The following is a 13,973-nucleotide window of genomic DNA, read 5'->3' as shown; positions in this document are numbered from 1 at the left end:
TGCCCTTGCTGGAGTGTAGGCAGTCACCCAGGATACACATGGTGGTGGTCTGAAAAAGCAGTCTGGACATGGGCTTTTTAAAAAATCTGAAAAGTGGATTCATAATGTGTCAGTCTGTAAAAGTGATTATCACTTGCCAAAAAAAAAGAGCAGTAAGTGTGCTTTCAAATTGGCAAAGAAATTTCGTTTTGTGACTAATGTGAAAACATGACTCTGTGTGCAAATAGGAATTACAGGCAGAGATTTATTGCGTTTTGCTCTGGTGATTTCACAGTTGCATTAGTAGGAAAAAGGGGGAGCGATTTTTTGGTGCAGAAGCAGACTCTTAGCACACACCCAGCTGCTTTCCATGTGGAATCATGCACAGTATTCACAAGCGAGTGGGGTTTGAGGTTTCAGTCTGTAATGCAAATACATTCAGCATCACTAAGGCTGGTTGCCCTTGCTGGAGTGTAGGCAGTCACCCAGGATACACATGGTGGTGGTCTGAAAAAGCAGTCTGGACATGGGCTTTTTAAAAAATCTGAAAAGTGGATTCATAATGTGTCAGTCTGTAAAAGTGATTATCACTTGCCAAAAAAAAGAGCAGTAAGTGTGCTTTCAAATTGGCAAAGAAATTTCGTTTTGTGACTAATGTGAAAACATGACTCTGTGTGCAAATAGGAATTACAGGCAGAGATTTATTGCGTTTTGCTCTGGTGATTTCACAGTTGCATTAGTAGGAAAAAGGGGGAGCGATTTTTTGGTGCAGAAGCAGACTCTTAGCACACACCCAGCTGTTTTTCATGTAGAATCATGCACAGTATTTACAAGCGAGTGGGGTTTGAGGTTTCAGTCTGTAATGCAAATACATTCAGCATCACTAAGGCTGGTTGCCCTTGCTGGAGTGTAGGCAGTCACCCAGGTTACACATGGTGGTGGTCTGAAAAAGCAGTCTGGACATGGGCTTTTTAAAAAATCTGAAAAGTGGATTCATAATGTGTCAGTCTGTAAAAGTGATTATCACTTGCCAAAAAAAAAGAGCAGTAAGTGTGCTTTCAAATTGGCAAAGAAATTTCGTTTTGTGACTAATGTGAAAACATGACTCTGTGTGCAAATAGGAATTACAGCCAGAGATTTATTGCGTTTTGCTCTGGTGATTTCACAGTTGCATTAGTAGGAAAAAGGGGGAGCGATTGTTTGGTGCAGAAGCAGACTCTTAGCACACACCCAGCTGTTTTTCATGTAGAATCATGCACAGTATTTACAAGCGAGTGGGGTTTGAGGATTCAGTCTGTAATGCAAATACATTCAGCATCACTAAGGCTGGTTGCCCTTGCTGGAGTGTAGGCAGTCACCCAGGTTACACATGCTGGTGGTCTGAAAAAGCAGTCTGGACATGGGCTTTTTAAAAAATCTGAAAAGTGGATTCATAATGTGTCAGTCTGTAAAAGTGATTATCACTTGCCAAAAAAAAAGAGCAGTAAGTGTGCTTTCAAATTGGCAAAGAAATTTCGTTTTGTGACTAATGTGAAAACATGACTCTGTGTGCAAATAGGAATTACAGGCAGAAATTTATTGCGTTTTGCTCTGGTGATTTCACAGTTGCATTAGTAGGAAAAAGGGGGAGCGATTTTTTGGTGCAGAAGCAGACTCTTAGCACACACCCAGCTGCTTTCCATGTATAATCATGCACAGTATTTACAAGCGAGTGGGGTTTGAGGTTTCAGTCTGTAATGCAAATACATTCAGCATCACTAAGGCTGGTTGCCCTTGCTGGAGTGTAGGCAGTCACCCAGATACACATGGTGGTGGTCTGAAAAAGCAGTCTGGACATGGGCTTTTTAAAAAATCTGAAAAGTGGATTCATAATGTGTGAGTCTGTAATAGTGATTATCACTTGCCAAAAAAAAAGAGCAGTAAGTGTGCTTTCAAATTGGCAAAGAAATTTCGTTTTGTGACTAATGTGAAAACATGACTCTGTGTGCAAATAGGAATTACAGGCAGAGATTTATTGCGTTTTGCTCTGGTGATTTCACAGTTGCATTAGTAGGAAAAAGGGGGAGCGATTTTTTGGTGCAGAAGCAGACTCTTAGCACACACCCAGCTGCTTTCCATGTAGAATCATGCACAGTATTTACAAGCGAGTGGGGTTTGAGGTTTCAGTCAGTAATGTAAATACATTCAGCATCACTAAGGCTGATTGCCCTTGCTGGAGTGTAGGCAGTCACCCAGGTTACACATGGTGGTGGTCTGAAAAAGCAGTTTGGACATGTGCTTTTAAAAAAATCTGAAAAGTGGATTTATAATGTGTAAGTCTGTAAAAGTGATTATCACTTGCCAAAAAAAAGAGTAATAAGTGTGTTTTCAAATTGGCAAAGAAATTACGTTTTGTGACTATTGTGAAAAGAAATGTAGTAATATATTTAAATAAAATAAAGGATTTTATTTTTAGTTTTTTTCAGGTATTGCTGAAGAGCAGTGAACAAAATTTAAGATGCCTACAAAATCCAGAGTTAAAAAAACCCACAAAAAAAACCTATATTTGAAGATAACTGGAGGACCAAAGTTTGTAGAAGATGCTCATGTTGGGAAAAAGAAAAAATCTTCTGGTAAGCAGACAAAACAATTTCTAAAAAATATATTCAAAAGAAGGAAAAATGTACAAAATGTCTGTACTGGAAAGAATGTTTTGAAAAGAAAAGGACAGGAAAAAATTGAGAATTTAGTTAATGCAAATATACCTTCTGCAACTGAAAAGATTTACATAAATAGAAAAACAGCGTTTAAAGAGATACGTAGAAAAATGTTTCAGAGAAGAGTTATGTCCAATTTGATAAAGGATGTGAAGAAATATAAGCAAAAGACTAAGTTTTATAAAAAAAAAAAAGAAATTGAAGCCATTGCAGCAAAGGCATTAGAATTAAAAAGGAAACTATTCATTTTAATTTTGAATAGGATGCGTACATTAGACAAAATGGTTAATGTACTGAAATCACATAGCAAAAGGAAAAGAGTAGTGAACAGAACAAACTTTTGTAAAGTGTTTTTAGGAAAGTGGATGCATAGTTCAAGTAGTGAACCTTTTTTTAATGAAGAGAGCTATTTTCAAAGTAATAGTTTGCTGCATGCAGTTGACACCAGAGGTCGTGCTTACGAAGTGAAAAATGGTTGCATAATGGAGAAGGAGATAATGGTTCCAAGAGATGAGGTACAAGTGATGGCGGATGAGGCTATGGGGAGACGTCCTAAAGCCCCAGTGTACACTTGGAATTGTAGTAGTATTTGCACTGTGCGTCAGGAATCTATTGACAAATTTCGTGAGTTTCTAAGAGAATATAGTAAAAAAAGTATAAAACAGAAGATAAAGGTGCTTCAAAGTCTGGATCCATGCAGAGTGAGAGAGAATACTGGTTTGCAGGGTCATTCTCTGGCTTGTCTATCTAGAAAAGTGTGTAATAGTGTTTTCCATCATTTTAGGATGCTGGCTGTTCATCATACTGAAATGAGAAAGTTTGTGAGACGGTTGTATTTTGCCAAAAGTCCAGCAATAAAGTTAAATGAATTGAATAGGGCTCTGTTCCGAGGAACGGTATCAGATGTAGAGAAGGTTGTTGATGAAATTCAGTTTTGTTACTTTGGTCCTGAACAAAACAGTGCAGAGAAGGACACAGTAAATGAGGAAGAAGTGGAAGAGAATGTAGAACCCTCTGTAAGTAACACATTTAATGATCACATAACAAAATTTGCAATAATCTCTAATGAAAGACCAAATTTTACTTGTATTTGTTGCCGCAGAACTCATTATAGAAAACAAACTAGGAATGTTGATCTCTACAGAAAGAGTGAAAATGAAGATAATTATAAGTGGAAGGATTTTGCCACATATATATTTCTTGAAAATTGTTTTGATTTGGGTGAAGATCAGCGTATTTGTAAATACTGTTACAACAAGTTAGAGGAAAATAGAATGCCGACCAGAGCTGTACATAATAATTTAGAATTGGATGCTATTCCTGCTGAACTTTCTGAATTAAATACATATGAGTCTATACTCATTCAATGTGTTCATCCGTTCCAGACCATAGTACGTATGGAGCCCAAAACAGGTAAATTACCTCCTTCAGATTTACTGAGAGGTTTAAAAGGTAGAGTGGTGTATTTGCCCTTGGATTTGAAAAAAAATATGGAAACTATTGATGCGGATACTTTGGAAACTGAACCATTAATTATTCTGGTTAATGGTGTACCTACAAAGAATAAGAAGATTTGGCAGGAGCTGGTAGATGTGCGGAAAGTACAAAGAGCAAATTTGTATTTGAAAAGGAATAACAAATGGTATAAATCAATTTATATAGAAGAAGAAGAAGAAGAAGATTTACAAGAAGACACAGAAACACCAACTGGACAAATTGAAAAAGTGGACAAGTCAAAGGAAGAAGAAATTTATGAACATTTTAGCATACATCCTCTTCATTCAAAAGAAGTTATGGGAGACAATATTGATCTCTTTCAGATGAAGAAAGCAAAAGGAACTCCCGTGAGTGTATGGGAGGAGAGCTTGGAAGCTCGATGTTTTCCCCAGCTGTTTCCTAAAGGAAAAGGAGGACGATACGATGAACGTCCGGAACAGATTCCAGCTTCTGAGTATCGGACTACAAGACTATATGCTGAAGATCCCAGATTTCGACAAAGTATTCCTTATTTGTTCCATCTTTTATTTGAAAGTGATTTGTCTGCACTGTGTTATGCAGTAAATCACATTTTAAAAAGTGGAGTACATTTACAAAATGTATCTGCTAAGGATTTTATGGAGAAAGTGCAGCACCGAGATGATCATTTGGAAACACAACTGATCAATCTGATGACTTGTCAGCGTGGGACAAATGAATATTGGTACCGACGCCATGGTGAATTAAAATGCATGTTACGGAATTTAGGAACACCAACATGGTTCGTTACCCTAAGCTGTGCTGAGTACGCTTGGGATGATTTACTGGATTTTCTACGAGAGGCAAATTCAAACATTAAAAACATACAATACAAGACAGCAGGAGAACTGTGCTCATTGGATCCGGTTAATGTTTGCAGATATTTCAATCATAGATTTGAGGCTATGATGTCCTTCATCTGCAATAAAAAAAATCCACCTCTTGGAGAAGTAGTAGATTTCTTTTGGAGAAAAGAGTACCAAGCAAGAGGTGCTCCTCATATTCATATGCTGTTATGGATCAAGGATGCCCCAAAGTTTGGAACAGATACTGATGAAGCAGTGTTATCTTACATTGAAGAATATGCAACATGTGCTATACCAAAAAGCACAGAAGAGAAAAAGTTAAAGGAGCAAGTTTTACGTTTCCAAAGTCATCGGTGTGGAAAATACTGTCGACGGAAATACAAGAGCAAAGATAAATACTACACTAAATGTCGATTTGGATTTCCTAGACCTGTTCTTTCAAATGGAAGAGTAAACAGTTTTATGTCAGCTGTGAGACATACTATCACAAGAAAATCACCTAAGAATACCTACAACCTAAAAAGAAAAGAAGAATCAAAAAATATAAATGACTACAACCCAGTCATTTTATCCATGTGGAACGCTAACATGGATATACAGTATGTAGCTGACAATTCCATTGCTGTTGCTCGATATGTAACGACTTACATTACGAAATCAGAAAAAACAGAATTGAAGGAAATGTGGGAAGAGATTTCTCACGAGAAGACTGTCAGTAAGAAGCTGTACAGTTTCAGTTTGAAGATGTTATCGCATCGAGAAATTGGATCCTACGAATGTTCAGATAAGTTATCTTCTGCAAGTCTCTACTCGAAATCAAGAAGAATAATTTGGGCAAGTTTAGGCCTTGCAGCAATGAGAAATCGGGTACTAAAATCTGTTGGAGAAATTGAATATTTGGCCGAGAATGACCCAGAAAGTACAGATATTTTGAAATCAAACATGTTGGACACATATTATCCCAAGAGAAGTCAACATCTGGAGAACATGTGTCTCTATGAAGTGCTGCAGAACTACATTTATTCACGGAAAGCCGCAGAAGACATCAACAATGGAAAATATAAAGTCATTGGTGAGGAAGGATGTTTGGTGAAGCAAACAAAAGGAAGTTTGATAAATCACAGGAAGCTGAGTTGCGACACTACTGACAAGAAGGAATTTTACTACTTGGCTCTTTTACAGTTGTTTAAACCATGGCGTACAGAGGATGAACTACTGGGAGAATTTCAAAGCTATGAAGATTCTTTTAATGCTTGCAAAGACAGCATACAATGCAGTACATTCTCAAGTTATCTGCAAATGTTAAATGAAGAAATTGAACAGGAAACTACAATTGCAGCAGAAATAGCTAGAGACAGTTCTCAGGACATCCAAAGTTCAGAAACACTCAGTCAAGATCCCCTAGGACAACCAATCGTTGAAAATGAAGCATCAATAGCCATGAATGAAGTGGAAACGGCTATGAATCAAGCTCAAGAAGAATTTATAGACTTACAAAATTTGGAAAGACAACTGAATGAAGAGCAGCAACAAATTTATGAAGAGATCAGAAAAAAAATTGATCACGGATTTCTACATGAAAAAAAAGAGTGCTCATGCACATCATTTTATCCAATCAGGATGTATGTAAGCAGACAAGCTGGAACTGGAAAAAGTTTCCTAATTAAAGTCATCAGAAGCTACCTACAGCAAAAAACGGATTCTACTTTGTCTTGTGTGGTTACTGCTCCAACTGGGTTAGCAGCATATAACATAAAAGGAATCACTTTACATCGTTTGCTAATGTTACCAGTGGAGCATGAGAACAAAATACAATACAACAAGCTAACTGGAGAAGCATCCTTGGAAGTTTCAAGAGTATTGAAGAAGATGCAAGTTCTCATTATTGATGAGGTGAGCATGGTTTCAAACTTAATGCTTGCCTTTGTGCATTTAAGAATGCAGTAAATTCTGAAGACAGACTATGACATGTTATTTGGTGGAAAACACGTCATAGTTTTTGGAGATCTTTTGCAACTTACTCCAGTTAAAGGACAACCAGTGTTTAATACTGTCACACATGAAGACACGAAGAAGTCATTGGGAAGCATCGGAAATACAAATATTTGGTCCTTCTTTGAGTACAAGGAACTTACTACTAATATGAGGCAAGCAAGCGATGAAGAATATGGAAGTATTCTGAAAGATATCAGAATTGGACTACTCACAGAAGTTGGCAAAAAAGCATTACAGAGTCGGCTGCTACATAATTTATTTCCAAAGGAAGAAATAGTTGCAGAGAAGATATACAAGAACATTGCAGAAAACAAAAGTGTCATCTGCTTAATGCCAACTCTACGTGAATGCTCAATATTCAATGAGGAGCTTTTGAAATTGGAAAAGGAAGAGATCAGGAAATTGGAAGCAGTGGACAAAATTGAGGATGGAAGAATTACTGTCACAGTAACAGGCACACTGAAAAATAAATTGGATTCACTAGAGAAGAACATTTCCAAAACAGCTGGATTAGAAAAAAATCTATATGTTTGCATGAACTGTAGAGTATTTTTAAGGAGAAATTTGGATGTTGAAAAAGGTTTAGTTAATGGAGCTATGGGAAGAGTTGTGGGTTTTATTAATTATCAGAAAAAAGATGGAATTGAATGTTTAAAAATAAAATTTGATCAGATAGAAGAAGTTAAAGACATTTGTCGTTGTTCAGTTCGTTTCATGCTTGTGAAAGACTTATATGTACGTAGGAAGCAGTTTCCGTTTTCGCTAGCATATGCTGTAACTATTCACAAGTCTCAAGGATTAACTGTAGATTGTGCTTTTGTGAACATTGGTTCAACTGTGTTCAAAGAAGGTATGGCATATGTTGCTTTGTCACGAGTGAAAACATTATCAGGTTTATTCATGATAGACTTTGATGACTCAAAAGTTAGTGCTGATACAAATTGTGTAAAGGAGTATAATAGATTAAGAAGAAGCTATGCTCCTCATTTAGGTCAGTATCCTGTGTTGGAGAAACGTGTAGTTTCTCGTAAAAGGAGAAATGAGAATATCTGTAATGAAGATGTAGAGAGGAGGAAAAAAAAGAGGAGTGATGTAATTGCAAGCAAAAAGAGTAAGGAAAAAGAAGAACAGGTTGTAGGATGTCATTTTGAAAATAGCTCTGGTGTCAACTGCTACGCTAATGTAGTGCTGAATGTTGCATTTTATCTGGAAAGTTTGCAAGAGCAGATAATAGTAAATCAGGGAAAAAGATTCTGTTCTGAGCTGAGTCTCCTTTTTCAAAAGCTGAGTAATGATAAAATTCAAATAGAAAGTGCTACTGAAATTAGAAAACTTTTAGATGTATGTTCAGGACGAACACAGTTTTCTCAAAATGAACAGCAAGATGCACACACATTTTTGATGTTTTTTCTTCAGGTACTGGAAGAAGAAGAAGTTGCAATTGATAATTTATTTGGTCTCTCTTATAAATGGGAACATAGTTGTGAAAACTGTTATAATATATGTGGCTCTAATGTTGATAATGAAAGGTTTATTTTTTTGACATTGCCAGAGAGTAAAACAGTCACTTTTGCTAAATTAGTTAAAGATGCTAATCATAGCATGCAATGCGGTGAGTGTCAATCTGACATGTTTTCAACATTAATTTTAAAGGAATACGGACAGTATGTAATGTTAATGATGCAACGATGTAGAGCTGATGGTTCAAAATTGGATACTTTAATAAAGAAGTTTACAGGACAGCAATTATCAATTTCAGGAAAAACTTTTGTAACTGTTGCAATAATTTTCCATGAAGGACCTACTGTTACTTCTGGACATTACACAGTTTATCTTAAATGTGAAAAAGGCTGGACACTGTGTAATGATTCCCAATTGGTTTTTAAGCAACGTTTGCCTTTTGATTTAGCAAATTCCTATCTAATCTTCCTGAAACCTAAATTTTAGAGAGACTTGGCAAGATCTAGACAAAACAATTTTACCATTTTATTGGATTACCATTGAAATTTTCAAAAATAAAGATTTTTTAAATTATCATTTGGCCTAATGGAAAGATAACCAATTGTAATGTGGACTTTTTTAATTTTTAATGAAACTTTCGAAAACCAAAAATTTAGAGAAAATCGGTAACATCTGCACAATTTAAATTTTGGAATGTTATTGGAGTGCCATTGGAAATTTTTTCAAAAAAGATTTTTTAAATTACTATTTGGCCATGTGGAAAGGTAACCAATTCTATTGTGGACTTAATAAATTATTAATAAATCTTTCGGGAACCAATATGTTACAGAGAATCGGTGAGATCTGTACAAATAAAACTTTAGAATTTTATTGGATTACCATTGGAAATTTAATCAAAAAAGAATTTTAAAATTACTATTTGGCCTAAAGAAAATGGAACCAGATGTATTGTGGAGTTATTTGAGATATAATATTGTGATTATACTTCTGAAACAAAAATATCAGACGGTATTTTAAAGAAATAAGTATTGATATTAGATGATATTTTTTTAGAATATTATGCATTTCTATAATGTTAAGTTTAAGTAAAAAGAGATTCTGGGCTTTTTTAATACAATCTTTGAGATTGTTATTTTTTTTTTGCCCGCTGTTAAATGATGAATGCAATTGCTTTCACAATTTATAGTGAAATGCAATATATTCTGAAAACAGCAAAAATAAGGCAAAAATATTTTTTGATAAATATGTAAATATGTGTACTGTATTATAAAATGTTTTAAAAATCTTAATACTTTTTTCTTTTTTTTCAGATTGATATAGAAAATTTTCGAAAACTAGAACCATTTTTAAAGCAATTTTTTAAAAAAACAAATGAATAAATATTTTTTTGAGTGGGTATGGTAAGTCAATAATAATAATTGTAGTCTCTCAAGGACCTTGTAATGTGATAATTGATTTTTAGTGTTTTTTAAAAAAAAAAAAAAAAATTACGCGCACCGTACGCGTACGGTAAAAAAAAAAAAAAAAAAGTTTTAAAAAACATATATACAAAAAAGATGAAAGATAAGGTTGGCTCTTAAAAGAGCCGTTGTGTTCATGCAGGGACAGAGGAAAGAAAGATTGGGAATATTAGACGGTACGACAAGTGTGCTGATCTATTTTACTGTTCACCAGGGAAACACTGGTCTCCCTATAAGTAATTAGATCATGACAATGGGCGCACCGTACTTCAACCCTCGCAAACCGAGGGTTAATTTCCAGAGGGCCAGAAAAAGGAGATGCTCCCCCCACAGATGAAGGGCTCACCTGACCTGCAGAAGAAGGACTCGGCTCTGCAGATGATGGTCCAGGCTGAGCTGCTGTGGATGTGCTTGGTTGACTTTCTGAAGGGTTACCTCCAGTAAGTCGAGCATGTGTCCTTCTGTGTACATCCTTGAGGTGTCTCATCATGGTATGATTCCCAAAGGAATACTTCCTGTCAGGATTACCTCTTGAAAGTACACGCTTACACAGCTTACAAGTTACTAAGGGTGCATTTACCTTTTGCTGGCCTTCAGGAAAAGTAAAATAATCCCATACATAAGAGTTCTTTTGTTTCCTCGCTCTCTGCCTCAAGGTAGTGCTGCTAGTGCTAGCCTCACTCTCAGAAGGGCTCTGCTGTTCTGCCATCGTATCACAAAGACAACCCAGCTCCTTCTCCTAAGGGATCACAAGCAGAAATGAGGGGAATGGGTGTGGTGTAGGAGAGTTCTAGAACTGAAAGTAGTTTCAACCAATCAAAAGTTGTGTTTCATGATCACATGACCTACCGTACGCTTACGGTACGCTTACGGCAAAAGTACGCATGCGCGTAAAAAAGACACGCGCTTGCGCGCATGCGCATAACAGTCACTCCCCGACACTTCCGCGTAACGTGCGCGTGTAGCGTACACGCGTACGCGTCCCACGCGGAGTACGCGCGGCTACGCAAATTGCGTAACTATACGCAAACAGCGTAGATAAATTACGGACATTGCGTAAACCGTTCGCTTACCGTAAGCTTACGGTACGCGTACTAAAAAAAAATAAAAAAAAGGAAAAAATGTACTGCAAATAAATTTTACATGTTTATTTTATAAAATATATTAAAAAAAACATATTAAAGAATTTTAAAAATTTAACCATAGTCTTTATAAAAGGATAGAAAATTAAAATAAAAATATGTAAAAAAAAATAGAAGAAAAAAAAAAAATTAGCATTTAAAAAACCTTGCAAATTCACTGAAAAAACCATGGGTTTCACACACGTTATAGTTAGGAATTAGCATTTTAAAAACCTTGCAAATTCACTGAAAAAACCATGGGTTTCACACACGTTATAGTTAGGAATTAGCATTTAAAAAACCTTAGAAATTCAATGAAAAAACCAAAGGTTTCACACATGTTATAGTTAGCTGGACATTTCACTCGTAAAAAACCAATGAAATTCTCCCGTTATAGTTAGTTCAGCTAACTATAACTCGCGCGCCCGCAATGCACTGCTGATGACGTCACATATTACATCACTCATGACATGGTCAGTGACATCACTCATGACATCACTGATGACATCTCAAATGACATCACTGATGACATCACTGATGACATCATCCTTGTGATAGAGTGGCAGACCTCCTCTTCCCCTAATATAACCTTTGATACACACATTCAAAAATAGAAATTAAAATTTTAAAAACAATGGACATACCAATACCAGTTACAACAACCTATACAGTAATTCTAAGATCCAAATACACATCCACTCATTCACCAACAGTCCTATACAGTCACTCATACATGTACTCACTCATCATATGTACTCATACACGTATACATCCTGTTACACAATGCCACTCATCCATAGACGTACTCACACACATAGTCACTCATGCTAATAAAGAATCAAGCATACATTTACTTGCATATACAGTTATACACACACCGCCACACTTACTTCTACCGAAACTTACACATACTTAGTCTTTTAAACAATCACTTATAGAAACACATACTTATTCATACAGGAACTCTTCCAATCTCTCACTCTCACATATACTCGCTTATATACACCAATAGTGACATATACTAGTTTAAAACATATGTAGTTACTCATAGAGACACTATTGAGACAGTCATTCACTCACTAACACACCCATGCACACACTCATCCACCCATACAGTCCTGCACATATGCTGTCTTCAACACATACAAACAGTGAGTCATTCATTCATGCACCTATGCACTACGTAATACCCCCCACCGAACCATACAGACATCAGACACTGATACTCAAAAAACCAACTAATAACCTATATAGACACTCATGTAGCTACTCACCAACCCATGCAGCCACTTATACACAAAGTGAGAGACTGATACAGATATTTACATATTTAAACATTACTCACTAAGCCATGTATTCACTAAGATACACTTAATCAGTCAGTTATACAATCAATTTTTCAAAAACAATTCATCCATTTAGACACTTATATACCCATTTATTCTTCCATCGACCTTGAGATATACATATATAAAACATATGTAATTTTCAGAAAAAAACACATTCTCTGGATGATGTCATCAGTGATGTCATCAGTGATGTCATTTGAGATGTCATCAGTGATGTCATGTGTGATGTCACTGACCATGTCATGAGTGATGTAATATGTGACGTCATCAGCAGTGCATTGCGGGTGCGCGAGTTATAGTTAGCTGAACTAACTATAACGGGGGAATTTCATTGGTCTTTTACGAGTGAAATGTCCAGCTAACTATAACATGTGTGAAACCTTTGGTTTTTTCATTGAATTTCTAAGGTTTTTTAAATGCTAATTCCTAACTATAACGTGTGTGAAACCCATGTTTTTTTCAGTGAATATATATATATATATATCTATATATATATATATATATATATATATATATATATATAAGTCAGCTGCATCTCAGTCGGAGTTGGGCTCTACTTGTTCTTCGTAGCGCCTCTACATTAGCAGGATTCTCCATTCCTGTCCACTGAGCCCGCCCTGCAGGGTCGGGGGCCCCCGGTAAAGTGGAGCCTTTGTTTGAACATTTAATCGAAGGGGGCATGACCCGCTCTTCTGACGAACCAGCCACTGGATTTCCGAGGCAATTTGGGAAATAAAACGTCAGTGAGAAAGGGAGATGAGAGAGTTAATTCTCTTTCTGACAACTCTGCATTCCAGCAATTACAAGAGCGTGGTAACAGAACTATCTGCACTTTGCAAATTTAATTTTCACAGTTTGCACTTTTGAAATATGGCATTTACTTAACGTGACATTTGGTGTTTAATCACGCTATTGAAGCAAGATGAAATATTGCGCCATGCCACTTGCTGTAAGACTTATTGTAGTGCACCCTGGGGCCTGTAGTCGAGTACTATGGGCCATGTGACCACTTGGAATATAAAGGACACTCACCTGTGACCAAGGCAATCTGCTGCTGAAACGCGTAAGGAGAAAGGAGTGTTTTCCCTGTTTGCCACGCATTGACGAAATAAAGTCAGCTGCATCTCAGTCGGAGTTGGGCTCTACTTGTTCTTCGTAGCGCCCCTACATTAGCAGGATTCTCCATTCCTGTCCACTGAGCCCGCCCTGCAGGGTCGGGGGCCCCCGGTAAAGTGGAGCCTTTGTTTGAACATATATATATATATATATATATATATATATATATATATATATATATATATATATATTCACTTAAAAAACCATAGGTTTCACACAAGTTATAGTTAGCTGGACATTTGCCTCGTAAAAAAACAATGAAATTCCCCCGTTATAGTTAGTGCAGGCAACTATAACTCACGCGACCGCAATCCTCTGCTGATGACGTCAGATATTACATCACTGATTAAATATGTGTCTTTCTGAAAAATAAATATTTGTAATATATGTATAGCTAAAGATTAATGGAAGAAGACATGGGTAAATAGGTGTCTAAATACAGTGATGTAATATCTGACATCATCAGCAGAGGATT

This window comes from Triturus cristatus, chromosome 7 (assembly GCF_964204655.1).
Source record: "Triturus cristatus chromosome 7, aTriCri1.1, whole genome shotgun sequence".
Lineage (NCBI taxonomy): Eukaryota > Metazoa > Chordata > Amphibia > Caudata > Salamandridae > Triturus > Triturus cristatus.
The sequence above is the reverse complement of the archived record's forward strand: the minus strand, read 5'-3'. Positions refer to the sequence as shown.